The 17,292-nt window shown below is 48.2% G+C and overlaps 1 long non-coding RNA gene across 3 annotated transcripts; it reads right to left on the reverse strand.

The window, feature by feature from the left end:
• Positions 1-1,215: 1,215 nt before the first annotated feature.
• On the reverse strand, positions 1,216-16,452 carry LOC133278343 (uncharacterized). Of its 3 annotated transcripts, none has more exons than XR_009746532.1 (5): positions 14,460-16,452; positions 11,873-11,981; positions 3,966-4,045; positions 3,289-3,403; positions 1,216-1,956 (listed from the first exon to the last, which is right to left on the reverse strand). It is a non-coding gene; the product is annotated as an uncharacterized LOC133278343 (long non-coding RNA). The 3 variants fall into 3 exon arrangements; XR_009746531.1 differs by having other exon boundaries at positions 3,966-4,074; positions 14,460-16,450; XR_009746533.1 differs by lacking the exon at positions 3,966-4,045 and having other exon boundaries at positions 14,460-16,432.
• Between the last annotated feature and the right edge of the window lie 840 nt (positions 16,453-17,292).

The following is a 17,292-nucleotide window of genomic DNA, read 5'->3' on the forward strand; positions in this document are numbered from 1 at the left end:
GGAAATACTTAGTAATAGATAAGTGTTGTTTCTCTAAGAGCAGGCTTGCATTGCTCTTGGCAATATTTGACAGAGCCAGCTTCAAAATGCTTGCCCTGGCCCAGGAATGTGGAAAAGCTCAGCAAGACCACACTGGGAAGGCGCCTCATTTCTTGTGGAGGAGGCTGGGATCAGTTGCTCTCTCTACAGCCAAGGCTACCTGCAAGACCTGAGCTCACTTGCCTTCCCCCCAGCACCTCCACGAACACATGTGGCTTCATGGTGCAGTGAAAAGAGGCATCAAGGGCACAGCCATAGATCCAGAATGACTTTAACAGGCGATATGCGCTTGGAGCGCTGCAGCTGCATCGCACCAGCTGTAGACCTGCCAGCAACATGTTGGTGAAGCTGCTTCTGCATTATAGAATCACAGAATAGTTTGGGTTTGAAGGGACCTTCAAAGGTCATCTAGTCTAACCCCCCTGCAATGAACAGGAGCATCTTCAAATAGATCAGGTTGATATTTGTCTCCATACCACACCTAGAAGGGCCACAGCTGAAACCAGTGTCTGCAGGCAGAGCAGGCTGGAATGCTTTTAAACACAGCTTTTCATCCTAAAGTATGTTGTGATTAAAAGCATTGTTTTTAATAACCAGATATTGATGTCAGTGGAAATTTCCTCTGGCAAAATATATCAGTATGGGCATCATCTTTGCTCTGGGTTGAGAAATACATCTTCATAAATATATAAAATTCAAAATTTTATCCCAGTTTTCATGGTAAAGCTTTTAACTGCATGAGAGCTTCTCAGCTTGCACATCCCCATATGAAAGACTTGAAATATTGGAGTTTTATTTCCTTCCTTAAATCATGATGGGCAGCTGTTATTTATTACTAATTTAAACACCTTATCTTTTTTCACAGATCAAAGTGTCTCCTGTTTGTTTTGTAATGAAGCAGTTTGACACTTTCTGTGTTTGACTTTTTGTCAGACTGTTTCATTGCAAAACAAACAAAGGTCGCTTTGATCTGTAGAGAAAGATAAGAATTTTTTAATTAGTACTGTATAACAGCTGCCCTTAATTGGGTTTAAAAATAGCAGAATGGAAGGCTTCAAACCTCTTGCCATATATTCTACACTAAAACTTTATCCTAAAACAGGCAGCAATCATTGTAAAACATGAAAAGGGCATGAATTAGAATTTTTAGCTGATGTTTTGAAATTCTGAAATGTGAATGAAATACAAAATGCAAAACCCAAGATCCCAAACTGGAAACTCTCTGAGAATCCATTTTGTAAGGAAAGTCCAAAAAAATACTGATTTGACTTGCAAATATCTTTCAGAATTCCTCTTCCCAGGGAAAAGTTGAGGGCCTCACCCTGAAAATTAACAGGCTAAGAAGAACTTACATCACTGGCCCAATTTTTTGGCATGTTAGGACAACCCATGGCCTTGGTGTTTCCCCAGCTCCTCATCGCTTCTAGACACTGAAATAGCCACATCTGTGAGATTCATATCTGCTGCTCTGAATGAACATTGCCTCAAGCAGCAGAGTCCCAGTCTTGGCTGGCACCTAACCATGCTGCAGATGAATAGCAATAAAGCATCTTTTGGCAAGGAGACAGCACTTCTTTCCCGTCGGGTTCACATTTTGATGCAGCCTTTCCAGAGGCAACCACCCCTGAATTTAGTCCCCCTAACTCTGGGTTGGGCACCAACTTCAAACACCAGACTCTGAATCTCTGCACCAGCTCTGTATCAAATCTGGGGTCAAATCCAGACTTTCAGCCCTCTTCTCCAAACCAATTCCCCAGCTGGGCGATAGCTGCCTAAGGGAACTGCTTCATGCTTTCTGATCGCAGCGGCTCCCAGCGGCAGTGATTCACCCAAAAATCTTTGTCTCGAGGGGAACGCCGATGTCTGCACCAGATGGGCGTCTTCCCTGCTGCTGACTCCTACCCCTGGATTTTGCTCCTGCAGGGAGCCAGATGAATGACTACCAGCTTTCACACGTCCCAAGGCCAGAGGCATGTCTCATTTCAGCGAACTCACCAGAACACCACCACCAAATACACCCTCTCTTCTGAGAGCATCGAGGAGGGTGGTCTGTCCCACTCACCACTGCAGAGGTCCCTGGCACAGCTAAAGGACCTGCTCCACATGGAGATGGGAGGGATGGCAAGGGAAAACGGCAGTGTCCCTCCCAGCAGCCCATCTCCGCTAGGAGCCAACAGCACATGCTTCATGGGAGGTAGTAAAACCCTCATAGTGGACAGTTATGCAATAGGCTTCCTTGTCTAGCTCGCAGCAATTACTGTCGTGCGAGATGAAGATTTATATCCCATGTAGGTTTTTATCCCAGCTGGCGTAGGGGTGGATGATATTTTTATTGCTCCTGTATGGAAAATGTGAAAGTAATGTCTTCCCAAGCTCTTGGCCCCAGTCATATTTTCAAACAGTGAATTCCACAGGTTACATACTGAGTAACACAGCATGTTTGTTTATTAGTATTGCAGGTGCAGTATTTTAAGTCCTGAGCTTTTTCTTTCTCATTCTGGTATTTTAAAGAGGTTAAATAGCAGGGTCTTGTATGCCTTCTTCCTGCCATTGTTCTTTTCATACCTCTGTCACATCCCTCTCACTAAATTAATGATCCTAATCTTTTCTTCGTGAAATTCTCCTAGGTCCTCTAATAATTTGGATCATCTATCTTTAGATATCTTCTATTTCTGATATGTCTTTGAGAAAAGTGACAAAATCTGTGCACATCTTTTCAAATGTAGGCATCATTTCGGTTCATAGGAAGGTATTATAATGCAACCTTTTCAGCGTTAGCTTGCTATTGCAATCACTGTTGCTCAAGGAGCCTTAAAAGGACCTTGATGTTTTCCTGAGTAAGAAATAATTAATTTAGGGCCTGTCATGTTACATAAGTAGTTTAAATTGATCTTTCATGTTGCATTACCTTGTACCTACCCATGCTGAAATTAAACTGCCAGCTGCCTACTCTGGAGATCCTCACGCTCTCCCCTTTCTGAGTCCTCTCAGCGTCATACATAGCCCTGGAGCCCAGGGTCCATGTTGAGTCTTACAAAACCAATGCCCAGGGCCCAGAGAAGAGCAGCAGGTGCCACACAGCCCTCTGGCAATCTTACAGTGAAGTGCAGTGGGTAACGTATCGGCCATTCTCCACCCACTGCTGGGGAAACAGCCACTGAGTGTTGCTGCTACAGCACGAGCAGGTCTGCGGGGAAGGTGATCTGGGCCCACAAAGAATGGTTGCTATCTGAGTGGCTAAATCCTGACCTCTTATTGCCCACAGGGATCCTCAGGCACTTTTAGTCCAATTTCTGCTTAATTCTTGCTCGGTACCAATAATAACATTTCTGCCAGTCTTCTCTTCCACAAGTCCTGGTGACTGCTGAGCAAGATAAAGCCCAGTTAGTCAAGCTCAGCTTGAGAGCGCAAGGTTTAGCAATCCCACTCCATTGCTATATATTTCTTCATGAGTTAAGCTAGAATTTGGCACATAACTCTAGCTCTGTACATTTGCTCCCACCTGAAAGAGCCGCCTGTGGGGCTGCTCGTCTCTTTACGTTAGCTATTTGGTTTTAATTGTCATCACTGACTCAGCACAGGCTGGAGGAGTTGCATCAGCAAAGTTGAGAGGAGTGGAAAGTGAGTTGGCTGAACCTGGATCACGAAAGCTCTGTACGCTCTTCACAGTGACAAGAAAGAGCAGAATTTAGAAGACTATTGGCAAGGATCTATAGCTCATCAAGATTTATCTTTTGGTACAAATTCTTGCTGTCGTGAAAGGGGTTTATTTAGAGTTATCTATATAAACTTGGCCAAATCCTCAGTAGTTATAAATCAGCATAGCTTCAATTACTTAAATGAAGCTGTCAATTTACAAGTTAGATAAGTATCTAGCTTGTAGTACATTCTTGAATCAAACCAGATCACCTCCTTTTCATAAATACCTGGCTGGCAGTTTTCTCTCCAGGGTCTTTGCAGACTTTCCCATCTGGAATCTAGCAGCCTCCATGTTCTTGCTGTCTTGCTGGGCATGAAGTAACACCTGAGTGTTAGCTCCATAAAGAAAAAAGCAGCACACATGGTTCTTTTACAACAGAGACCTATTAGCAAGTCAAAGCAACAGCTTGGAATGGTGGAGGCACATACGTAAGGAATCTGTGGTATTTGTAAGAAATGCAGATAGCAGAAGATTTGACTTATTTCCAAATACTACAGCAACTGTTCCTTTTAATGCACAGGGCTCTGCTCAGCCGATTGTATTGCCTGCAATAGCAATGTATTTATGGATGGCTGGAGGCAAATACACAAACCTTGCAAGAAGTTCTTGCCCCATATGCTACAAGGATAATAATTGTTCCTTCAAATCACCTTTCGCCAGCAGACCTCTGGGCACTTTGTAGACAGCAACTTCAGCATCAGGGAAACCCTCTGTGAGGCAATTAATTGGTGTTGCTGTGCTAAAAGAGTGATTCAGTAGGTTTCTTTAGGACAGTGGGAAAGGCAGGAATTAAACTCCACTAACCCACTTTTCTATTCCAGGCTACAGTCACTTCCCAAGCCTCGAACTAGAAGCCAAAAATCCTAAGTCCCATCACCAGCTACAGTATCTACTTCCCTTTTCACTGGCAGAATAATACCTGCATCTCTCAAGCCCTGAGTCCACACTTTAAACCCTACACTCTCTGTGGGATGTCACACAGAAAGATGCCTCCATTTGTTTTGAAATTATATAAACCCAGGATTCCCCTGGTCATGTGGTGGAGAGCAGCTTTCTGCTCTTCTGTTTGCTTTGGAAGTCTCCAGGGGAGATTCCTGAGACGAGGAGGAAGCCTGAGCTCTCAGAGACGGACTACTCAACTACCCTGTTTGGTCAAAAGCTGGATAAATTAATTGCAGTTCAATCTGAATCTCTGCTGCGTTTCTAGTGGTGGTGTTTCAACTCAGTCTACAAAAACAGTGAGTCCCTTTCCAGGTGACTTCTCCTTTGCCTGTTTTCTGCTTTCCTCTTCTCTACATCACATAGATATTTTCGCTGGTTTTCTACTATCCATTGAACCATATCCCCCACATCTTTCACCAGGTCTTACTCATCCTTACCCTAACTTTTTCCACTTTCTTTCTAATTATTTCTCTAAATTCAGTCTGACTTAAATGTAAACTCTCTTGCCTGACTTCAGGGTATCTTTTGTTTTCCCTGATGCTGTTTACTGCATCTTTCCTTACCTCGATACTCCTGTGCAAAGCTCCAGATGGCATTGGCTGTGTCTGTTCTCCAAGGTGTAGGAGCATTTCCCACTTTATCGAAGTCCATATCCTGGCCTCATCCTGATCTCCCACTGGGACAAAACCTGGATATACTTGGTTCTCAGTCTCTCTCCACTCTGCTCATGCCTTAACGTCCACAGGAATAAGACCAAGTTGCCTGGGCAGGAGGATACATCTCAGTCATACCTCTGCTCTGATCACTCATAAGGCACAGGAGCAGAGTCTATACCTGGTCCTGTGTATATACCCATAGTGTAAACCAGGTTTTCGTGACTATACCTGAACAATGACACAGAAATGCCACCTAGTCAAATATCTATACCCTATCTTCTTGGAATAACTTCAACCAGATATTGCACATGAGATGTGCTCAGCATCTCTAAATGTAAGATCAGCTGAGCCAAGAACTGAGATAGAAGACACCCCCCCCCCCCCAATCAAAAATACAAAAGATGGTACAAATACGGAGCCTATCACAACACAGCAGGTCAGTATCAGATTAGGTACACACCAGATCTCCTGATTGTCCCCACTGGTGCCCTCACCACAGACTACATGTAATTTCTCTCTCCTTACTCTCTTCTCATCCACCTCTCCAACCCCCTAAGCCACTCCTCTCCTTTTATTTTAAGAGCTGACTCTGCCATTTACCATCTATAAGGTGACATACGAAAACTTTCTTAGAAAACAGTCATAAAAAGAAGAAGAAAATGAAAAAGAAAGACCCAATGGAGAGCAGAAAATTACAGTGTCTGGGCCGTATTTACAATAATTATAATTATTATAAAGCACAATAGGGTGTAGAAACCCATAATTCTCCTGGTGCTTTCTGATTTTTAGATCTATGTTTAGAATGCACATGCCAGAGAAACAGAAAAGGAATGCTATGAAGTCACTTTCCTCTCTGTGTTGTAAAAGCATTGGGGGGAATATTTGTGTCTGCAGGAGCACTGGGACAAACATCTTCAGAAATGAGTCCGTCATTGTCTCAGGGTGACGTACCACCTGCTATAGCGAGAAAAGAAGCCCTCTCCTGACACCACTTCACAGGAAGAGGACCTCCTTTCTCTGCCTCCATTCATGTGTCATTTTCCTAGGACCAGACATCTCTCCCATTTCTGATGCTTTGCTGACCCCGATGCCAGACTCCACACCAGCAGCTGTGAACTCCAGCCCAGAGAAATGCAAACCTGGGAGCTGCTCCCTTCCTTACCTGAACAATTCGAGGTGGTATCTATCTGAAGACCTCCTAGTAGCACCTGAGGCAGTCTGACTAACATCTGCCCTATGGGACGCCTTCTTTCCTCATTCCTCTCCCACAGGCAGAAGTACACAGATAATGCAAGTAGTTTATTTTGCTCACCAGGTATCACAGCCAGAGAAAGTGGCTTTGAAGAAATGCCCTCATGTGTAGGAAGGCTTGTGATGGACATTTGCTCCTGCAGATAGTTATCTAGCCTACCAGAAAGTTCTCTTTCCTGCCCAGAAGAGCCTTCCCCATTTGACAACAATACTGTTGCTCATTTCTGCAGCTTTGCTCTTAAATCCCATGTAATCTCTTCAAGGAAAGAGGCTAAGATCTTCAATTCTAATAGAAGGTCTTTTATATGTATGAAAGCTCATATTCTTACCTAATTCTGCACTGCTGCTCACCTTGGGGCCAAAGCAGTTCATTCTGATGTACTCCTAGTCAGGATGACAGTATGAGACTTGTCTCCTAAACAAAAAAGAAAGGTCTCTCCACACAGCTCAATTATGTCCACAGTAGTCTGTGTTGTTGGAAAGTATATGCTTCAGCTTCCATTACCTCCACAGATTTCCCTACTCTTTCCCCCATTGGTTCAGATTCTGTCCTCCATGCCCTGACTCTTTAGCTCTGCTGTCCTGTTCCCCTAAGCAGCACATGTTCCAGCTGGTATGATATACACCAACACTTTCTTCAGGGCCACAAACACAGCAAAAGCAGCGTTCAAAGTGCTATGGAAGTGTTATACTCTTTCAGGGCTACCCAGAGAGCCTGGGACACCTTCTTAGGCCAAATAGCTGGAAGCAACCACTAGACCATAACATGGCTATCACTGTTTCTATTGCTATTGTTTTATTGCTTGTCTATGGCTGTTGCCAATGGACACTGAGGACCTTTAATTGTCTACACTAATGAGTGGGTGATAAGAGCACCTGAATGTGAAAACCCACAATGAGTTATGACTGGGAAACCTGTCTGAGTAAAAGAGCAATGCTTAGTGCCATCTGGGTAAATAGGTAGGGAATCAACAGGGACCGGCTGTGAAGGAAGAGGTGGACTGTGGTTTTGGACAGGAGTGAATATATTCTGCCCCCAGGCATCAGTTGTGGTTGGGGCTAGGTATAGGGATCAGCTCTGTTCATTGCACTTGTTATATGTGTACGTACATGTATGCTTGTGCGCGTGTTTTTCTTTGAATGTTACACATTTTTGCCCAGATATGGGAGGGTAGGACTGCAGCATGAACATTTGTAACCAGAAGAAAATAATCCTTAAAATATTTATGCTTACCTGCAAAATTCCTCCCAACCCTGCAATACATGTCAAGATCAGGCTCAGATAAAAAGTCATAGGATTACCCCAAAAGTGGGCTGTTTCATATGCCTTCCCCAGGCATGCCCTCTCATCCGGTGCAGGCACAGTGAAGAAGAAGGATGGAGAAGCACCAAGACACTCAGAGAAGGCCTTCTTCTCAAGCTTTGCTGTTTCCTAAGGGACAGGTGGAGAGTTTTGCTCAGAGCCTTCAGGAGCCAGGACGAGCTTGCTCTGTGCGAGGTAGGAAGGTTGCCAAACCAAAGAGTCTTACCCCAAGGAGGGCTGAGAGTCACGCCTGCCCAGGTGTTCCTGCTCTCTCACGAGACTGACTCCCACCCCACCTCAAATGAGACAGCCTGAAGTGGGGAGAGAGGGTGATCAGATAGATGCACATAGAGGTATCTCAGATATGCACCTGCCACTCAGACAGCGCCAGGGAGGCGCCGGGCAGAGAGGGAAATGTTTTCTTTTTCTGACATTTTTAGCGTGGATAACAGTTCAAGCAGAGCAGAGGAGCCCAGTGATAATGGCTTCTGTTGCCTTGAGCTAAGCTGCTTAATTGCATGGGACTGGCTCTTCTAATCAGGGAGAAAGGTGAAACACCACCTTGCTTGCCCCAGCTGACTTTCCTCAATGAACAAAGCCCATGAACAAAATGCCAGGTGGTCCCCAAGAGCAGAAATAGCTGAAGGGGGCAAAACTAGTCCCACTAATGTGATCCTGTGGGAAATAGCATGTGAGCACACATACACTAAAATGGCTTGCAAACCAGGCTGAACCTAAAGCCCAGTAAGCCATGGTCCTCCCAGCTCACTGGAAGCGCATTGCTCCTAACTTATCTCTTCTCCCCTTCATGCTTCAGGAGCTCTGGGGAGCAGCAACAGCTCCCAGATGGCTGCTGGTATCTAGAGGAAACTGCTGAAACAGCTGAAATCAGGATCCTTCTTCCACTTTGGTTTCTCACAGTTCAGGGCCATTTTCTTTCACCCTTGTCCTTCCCCTCCTTTGCAAGACCTTGGCTTTTTTCTGTTTAAAGAACTTGTAATCACCATAAGATATAGCGTTCTGCCAGGATGTATAACTAAAGATCTTGATGTACCCCAAATAATCGTGGGTAGCAGAATGGAATAGCTCAGCAAGAAGGGCCCCAGCCTGGACTGGTCTCATTTGTATGTCCTGTCACTCAAAGCCCTCAGCTGTGCAGCAAAACTGGATGATACGGGATAAAGCCTTGGTCAGTGTGAGATCAGGGCAGAGCTGAGGGGTCTCACTGACCTATGAGAATGTGTCCTGCAGCAGACAGAGAAGTGTAGGTAGCCTGGTTTAATTTTACTTTGGAGCCACACTCAAGGCAAGGCACATATCCAGGGGTAGGTTTTGTGCCAGTCCAGGCCCTTTGCCCCATGGCAAATTCTACATTAGTCAGGAACAGAGTACAGGGGGACTGGTGCCCTGTGTGGAGCCTGACCCATGGTCTTCTTCCTCCAGTGACTGATGCAGAATCAGATACCACAACCTCCCCAGGTTTAGTGACTGATGTTGTGGTCTCTCTGGACAAGGGGAACCCACCCGCAGGTACACAGGAATGTGTCACCACATCACTGCCATGGCTTCATGTTTATCACCAGCATCAGCGACACCTGCCTGCCCCTGGCTTCAGTGGTGTCAGCACCCACCGCAGACAGTGCCACCAACCTTTGTCTGCTCTCCAGGCCTGCTTTCTGGCCTATGCCCACCTTCCTGTTCTCCCACCCATGCCCCCAGCTAGGACAGGCTTTTCCTGATGAGCTGTCGTCCGTGCCAGGAGAGGAAAGCTCCCTCCTGCAGTCCAGGGATGAAGAGGAAGGGTGGGCTGGAGGGTCCCTGACCCTGGGACAGGTCCAGTATCATGCTGTGCCAGAGCCCTGCCATGGAGCTGACATGTATCCATAATGCAAACACCACGAGACCTGGCTTCACATCCCGATGCTATACCTCACCCAACACGTGGCCCTGGGCAAGCCTTTTGCCACTTCCTTCTTTCGGTCTCCTTCCCTATCTGCCTTGTCTAATTAGGTAAAAGCTTTCCTGGGTAGAGATCGCTTCTTCCTGGGCAGTGACTCGGGGTGGCTGGGAACACTCCTAGACACAACTCCCAGCAGAGCAGGACCGCTGGGTATGGTGGTGTCAGCAGGAGCCAGTGTCCCTGACGCAAGCTTTTATCTTGTCTCAAGTAGCAGGCAGCAAAATCTCAGACCTTCTGTGGTTTGGTTGGAAGGCCAAGGCTCCCCACTGGAGAACCAGTCCCCAGCCGAGGTCCCCTGACCTTAGCATGCCAGCAAAGCATGGCTTCTGCAGGACCTGCAGGAAGCATCTCCCCTCTGAAAAGCCTTGTGGGCTTGCTTCAGTCACAGAGCAGAGGCTTTCTCAAGCTTCGGTGCTGCTAAAGGAAAGGCTTTGCCTGTTGGCTAAAGACAGCATGAAGAATCCTGGAGCTCAGCCTATCTCACAGGTAGAGGGACACAGGCAGCAGGGAGAGAGTGACCCTGGCATGGTTATTACAAGGGCTTAGGGCTGCTCGCCTGCGTCACAGTGGAGATAACATCAGCCTACTGAAGACAGCCTCAGTGCAGCCTAACTGCTCCTGCAGAAGGAAAATGTGGGCCCAGGAGCCACTCAGGCTCTAACTAACTGCCGGGCAGTTGTACTGGCAGGGACTGTGTATCCCAGAGAAATGGCTGCTGAGGAGGGATGCCATGGGCAGCCAGCACGGAGATGAGCTCCATTTAAACACCATGAGCGATGGGTGGACAGAGCAGTACTCAGAGGAGGAGGCTCAATTCTCTGTCTCCTGCTTCTCCCTGAGGAGGGGGCTGCAGGTTGGGGTGCTGTGCCAAGGGTGGTGGTCACCATCTTGGAAGGAAAGGGTAAGGGCTCTGTTGAAGGACGAAGAAGAGTTGAGAGGAGGGGTGTGATGGCTGCTAGGAGTTTAAATGGGGGCACTGCAAGGAATCCACAAGCACACAACATCTCCCTCAGTCCTTCACTACCTGCCTTATTATTTCATTGCTGTTTGCCAGTAGATTTGAAGACATTAAGAAGAGAATGTCATGAGACTACCACAGCTACAGACATTGCTAACCTCAAATGCAATCACCACAGACAGCGCTGCAGAATGGCAAACCCGAGGTGTGCGGACATACCAAACCCAGACTCTCCTCACTAAAAATCCACATGCTCAGGATGTTTCCGACATGGCTTATAAATAACACATTGGCCTTAAATATTCGGAAACCCACAGTTATGTCCTCTAGGATTCAGGCCAAACAAAATAAGCAAACATTTTGAGATTATATAGGTCTCTGCATTTGAGAGCTGCGTACTAAAAGTAGTAGTGGCAACAAATGTAGTGTTCTTTGTCTGCCCAGCGGGCATACAAGGAGTAAAGTGTGTGTCAGGTAATGTCCCTGCTAAGACTGAAACTGAAGCTGGCTTCAGCATGTGGGTTCTGGGCATCTTCCCTTCCTCTCCTCCTGCCTGGAGTTCTTTCTCCCTGCTCTGAACAGCCCAGCAGCTTGGATTGTGACTTTGGCAAGAAGCACAACAGGACCCGTTTACACTGGCCAGGACCCATGTGCACTGACCAGGACCCACACTGTCACAGTCCTATCAACTGCAGGACAGGGAGCTGAGCTTTGTGGAGCTTGTGAGGCAGCGAGAGCTCAAGCAATCTTCCCAGCAAGGCCTTGAGCTCATTCACAAAACAGGAGCTCAGATCCCCACCAACCCACAGGCTCACCAAAAGGAACCTGGAAATGATCTGAGGGAGAGCACAGATGGAAATCATTGTCATCAAGGAGGCCAAGAGCTTTGCAGGAAGCACGAAAGGATCAGATGTTTCAATGGATAAAAAAGAACATTCAGAGCTACATGAGATAGAATTAAAACATAAAAGATGTAAGCCCTCTTGCTGCGGGATACAAGCCTGCCCTGACTGACAGGGATTAAGACAAAATGACACATCTGAGCAGGTTGTTTCGTAATTACCTGCATCCACATTTCCTGCCCCTCTTCCCCGCAGTGTCTGGCACTGGCCCCATCCCAGAAGCAGCTCTGAATTAGACCACTGGGAAACCGGCAGGAGTGGAAGGAGGCTCTGCAGAGGGGAGATGAAGAGATGAACTGAGAAACCTCAACTCTGGTAGAGCGCACTCATCCCCCTCTTGTTCTCCTCTTTATCCCCACCTTCTCCCCCTTCACTTCTGCCGAGGAAAGCTGTTGCCAAAGCTAAGCTCTGATGACAGATCAGCCTGCTTGGGATATTTAGGTAGGCAAGGGAAAAAACTAATTTTCAGACCATCTGTCCCGTCCAAAGAAGAGCAGCCTTTCCCAAACTGAACTGACTCCACACAATGGCAACAGTAAGCAACATGATATTAAACAATAATAAATCAAAGCTGACATCATTTGGAGCACGTCCGGACCCTCCCCTGTGGGGGTATCACTCTTCTGTGTGTCAACAGAGGGAAAAGAAAGCAGAAAGAAACCTAATCTAAATCCAACAAAAGACAGTGGGCCTAGGATGATGTCCCTGAGAGAGCAGACCCCTCCTAAAGACTTGCTGAGGGCATCAGGAGGCCAGGAGAGAGAGGTACAGGGACGAAGGATGGAACACGATGTCCTGTGTCCTTTGTGGCAGATAATTGTCTAGAACAGCAAAGCCACCTTCGTGGCAGAGAGCTGGGACCATCCATCCCTGCTACAGCACACAGCAGACCTTTCTGAGCTCCTGCCTTTCCAGTGAGATCCCTTCTTCCAAATTGCAGGAGATCTGTGCACCTTGGTCCCAGCCAGCAAGCCCAAGAGCTCATGCATGTATTGGAAGCAGCAGAGCAGAAGGGGAGCACTTGTGGTGGTTCCAGACTGGAAGATGTAGCGGGATTTTGACAGGGATGTGCCAAAACAGTAGTCCAAAATCATGAGGATGCGTGGGGAGACATCCCTGACCCGGCTTTAAACTAGCTCAGGACTAATGGGAGAGTATGAGCAGCAGGACACAGCTGAGCTTGGCCTAGGAGGCATCTGCAATGCAGACACCTCAGTGACACACTGCTACTGGTACCCACAATAACAGGCAGAAAACTAGGTTAAAACTCAGACCAAAACCCAAGCTCATTAGGGTGTGTTTACCAAGCTGCAATCCCACCTCTGGAATGCAATGCGAACATACCCAGGGGATGACTGGATTAAGCTATCTCCTTGTAAAATACTGATGGAGAAGTGACTTAAGGGAGTTTTACTCCAAGGCCAGCCCTAGAGCTGTACACTAAGCACCTCAAAGTAAACCTACGTTCAGTACATTACCTGGGAGCAGAAAAATTAAGCCATTTTCCCAGCAATGTACCAGCAAGGGACACCAGTGCTGGGGCTGTGTGCTGCAGACATGCGTATTGCTCATGTGTCCACTCCCCTAGGTTGGGGTATTTATACCGAGACACATAGAAATCTACTCTCTCTCTGGTTTGGTGCTTTCTCCAAGGTCATGTCCAAGAAACCAGCCAACAGGCAAGGGCAAGTTGGCAGATGGATGGTGTTCAGGGAGCACACTTTCAACCTAAAAGCTGAGGGCATCCCCCAGATGCAGCTCTACAACTGTGCCAGCCTAGTGCAGGGCTGTACACAGCACACAAGGACAGTACCATCCTTGGGCTACTTCAGCCAGACATCGCACACATCAGGGTGGATGGGTCTGAAGAAACCAGAGCTCAAGGCAGTGGTTGAAAAATGAGCTTTGGATCGCATCGCTGACAAGCCCATCAGGATGAAAGAGCTACTGGGAGCCTGGAGCTGGGCTGGCAGGGGCTATGGGGCAGGAGAGAGGGGCAAAAGCAGAAGGCCTAGGGCCAGGCTCAGAGGGAATCCAAAGGGATTAAAGTGATGGGGTAAGGAATTATCCCTGTTACCTTGTTCTCCCACCTCCCTTTCCCTGGCCATGTCCACTCCAATATAATGACTTGGTTCCAGTCATGCTGGAAGCTCTTCAGGCTGTGGACTAATCTTCCAGAAATGCTGCAGAGCTCCAAGAACCAGGGATTATGATGCACAGCGCTTCTCTCTCTGCTGCCATCACTGCAGACACCGGGATGTGCACATGGGAAATGAGATGATTTACAGCAAAGAGAAGAAATAAGGTGCTTTAGCTTCTTCCTGTCAGTTTTAATGGGCTTCTCGTAGGTGTGTCACTGCTAATGAGTGTTGAGTCACGCTGGCCAGAGCTTTCTCTTGCACAACCTGCTTCCCTAGGTTGCTCTGTATCTGCCCTCTGATAGTGCTATAGCTGATGACTGGGGCAAGCACCACTGCCAGCAGCAGGTTTTACGCAGTATTTGCTGAGCTTTACCAGAACGGGACCTGATTGTTTCCCTCCGGCAGCTGTTTGCTCGGCCAGCTCACTGTTTGCTCGCTGCCCTCCCTCCCACCCCTCCAGAGCCCTCCGCGCTGCCCTTGCCTCGCTCCCCGCAGCCGCCGGCGTCGGGGCCGCTTTGCTCCCCTCTGACATCACCCACACCCCACCCCGGCTCCCCAGCGCCCGCGGATCCACTCCCTGCCCCTGGGCTCAGGAGGAGGCACCCACCTCATCCCCTCCCACCCGAGCTGCGCTGCCAGGGCCAGCGCTGGAGGCTGCGAGTGGAGCCGGCTCCTTCCCGCCGGCTCGGACCCTCTCCCATGCAGAGCCCTTGCGACATGGCACCAGCCCCCTCCGGCCCTGCCTGGGCATAGGCTAACCCCAGCAGAGAACACACCAGTTCGAGGCAGGGATGGCACGCACCACAGCCAGGTGGAAGCAGATGGGAGCTTCAGTACAGCAAGACTGGCACCCATACACGCTTCTTTTTCCTTTCCCTTCCTATTTTTCTTCCAGGCTGCAGGAAGAGGAGTGACACATGGTGGGCAGAACATAGGGACCCTGCTCAGGGGCATTGATCCCACCAGGACTTCTTGATGACCTCTGTGCACAGAGGAGCTTGAAACCTCCTATACCAGGACTGTGAGTCCAAAGACACTGTGTAAGTAGGTAGCATTCCCTTGCTGATTCAGCTAAATGAACTGGCACATCATGGGGATAAAGCTGAAGTATTTTCACTGACTTACACAGGTCCAGAGATCCTGTTAGGTCTATGGCAGGCTATGAGAGCAGGTACAGGCTGTCTCTGAGTCTCAGTACCTTGGAATTGCAATGAGTGGAAGAGGAAATTCCTTGTGGGGAGGAACTTGGATCCTGCCTAATGCACCAAGGACAGCAGAGACCTTCCACCTTGTGACAGGCGCAAGATGCAGGGCTGCTCAATGCAGTGCCTTACGCCAGTTTAGACTCGTCTCTGAATCCGGCCTTCAGTCTCCGAGTGGCTCCACACGCCAGGGCACAGTGTCCCGGCATTAAAAATACCAAGGCTGACAGATAGTGTTTATTAATAGCACAAGTGGTGTTTATTGCTGAGCAACAGTCAGCAGCTCGGAGGTTACTGCTGTTACAAGCCAAGGTCTGAGAGCATTGCCACATTGCTTCGGTCTCAGGGGAGAGAGGCTCCATCTTTGGTGGCAGAAGCCATGGGGATGGGGGGCGAGGTGGGTGCCTGGCTGCCTCAGGGACCTGCTATGTGCAGAAGAGGGGGTTACAAGCAGAGCATCCCGATCTAAGGCACAGCACAGCCACCATGGACTGGGCGACCCCAGCTCCTCAGGGTGACCTGCATAGCACACAGCAAATCTTGCGCAAACAGGTGCAGAACAGACTTGCCAGCGCTGAGCATCCTCTTTCTTCCCATCACCTGCACTCTGCTATGCTAGAGGCACCATCCCCTGTCCATGAACAGTTCTGGTCTTCTGAGGCCTCACTCAGACCTACATGTGCTCCTTCCTCCCCTTGCACCCTTCTTTGCTCCTGCCCCTCACTCCAGGCACTTCCTTCCAGTCCTTGATCTTACCCTCCCTGCAGACTTTGTGTGATGATTTGCACTCTCTAGGTTTCTCTCCAGAGCCACGCTCCATAGCTCTTACCAGTTTATGGCTAAAACACTTCAGCACTAAAATGTTACATGCAACAAGCCACTTTGTTCTGTTTCTTTGAGTTTTTTTCCCTTTTCTCTGTCGTCACATGCAACATGTGGGGGTCTCCTAGAGAACATTAGCCCTGGCTTCTCTCTTTACATATTGCTTGAAGACATTTGCAGCTGGGAAGCTACTCCACCCTGCCCACACGGACTGCTGCGCACCTGGAAACATTACGTGACTGCTGAGCACTTGTCTTAATCAAAGTGTGACTTTCCTCTGGAGCCACGCAGAGGGCTTTGCACTGCACACGGAACTTTGGCTCGCCACTCGCTGCTTGCTATCGTGGAATCTCTGAGCGCTCGACAGAGGCTACCAATTAATTCTGCTTTAACACCTCGACGTGAATTCACTCACAGATCATCCCCCAGGGTAGCTCAGTCCTGTTATCACCACTGCACTGTTATCACTGCTGTACTGTTATCACCACTAACAGACTGGGAAACTGAGGCACAGATCAGAGCAGTGATTGTCACCGCTCTTCACAGGGCTGTGAAGACAAGCCAGGATTCCTGGCTCTGGCACAGCACCAAGGTACAGGATCTGCAGTACATACTGCACACAAACCTGTAACTTTTAGCTAGTTTCTTTTACACCGCGCCAAAGCACAGAGTTTGGCAAAAAATCTTCTGTAGAGGCTGAAGCTTTGGTTCCTGTTGTCTAAAACATGCTATCTAAAACTCCCTCCATTCTCTGTAGTAGCCTCCACGCAGGTTTCCTGTCATTACACTGCCTTCCATCTTTACCTGCACCATCTCACTCTCAGCAAGTTAGAGACCAGTTATCCAGCGCTAGCTAACACCTCAGACTCAAAGGATCCACTGCTGTTTTGTGCAGGGCACACTCTGCTTGACCGCTTGGACTGGGAGAGCAAAGGGCCTGGTTCAGAGGTACCCACAGCATAAGTTTTGCCACTAACATGTTCCATGTTCTTGTCATCTGAACAAGAAAATAAGGAGGCTCTGGATGCATCGGAGTCCCTGCACACGGGCAGGTCTGCGTGGAGATGCTGGGCAAGTGCACAGACCTCTTGTGCTCCCAGCACAGGAAAAGCGAGGTGCCTCCTCTCCTCCCTCATGGACCCCAGCTCGGGTCAGGGAGCCGGGCCATGGATGTTTAGTCTGGAACGGTCTGCAGGACACGATTTGGTGGTGTTCCCGTGATACTTCACACAATAAGCTTAGAGAGGACAATGCAGTTGCTTTGTGAGACATGGTGATGCTGTGTCTTGTGACACAGCCTATTAGCAGATTGGCTAATGCTGGGTGTGCAGCTGCTTTCTGTCACGGGAAAGGCTAAAAGCAGCCAGAATCCTGTGATACCTGTGAATCCTGCTTCTAATTACTCACAGCAAAACA

Source organism: Pezoporus flaviventris, unplaced genomic scaffold (assembly GCF_033815535.1).
Source record: "Pezoporus flaviventris isolate CSIRO_AGI_PZ_B2104156 unplaced genomic scaffold, CSIRO_AGI_Pfla_v1 ptg000066l, whole genome shotgun sequence".
NCBI classification, from domain to species: Eukaryota; Metazoa; Chordata; class Aves; order Psittaciformes; family Psittacidae; genus Pezoporus; species Pezoporus flaviventris.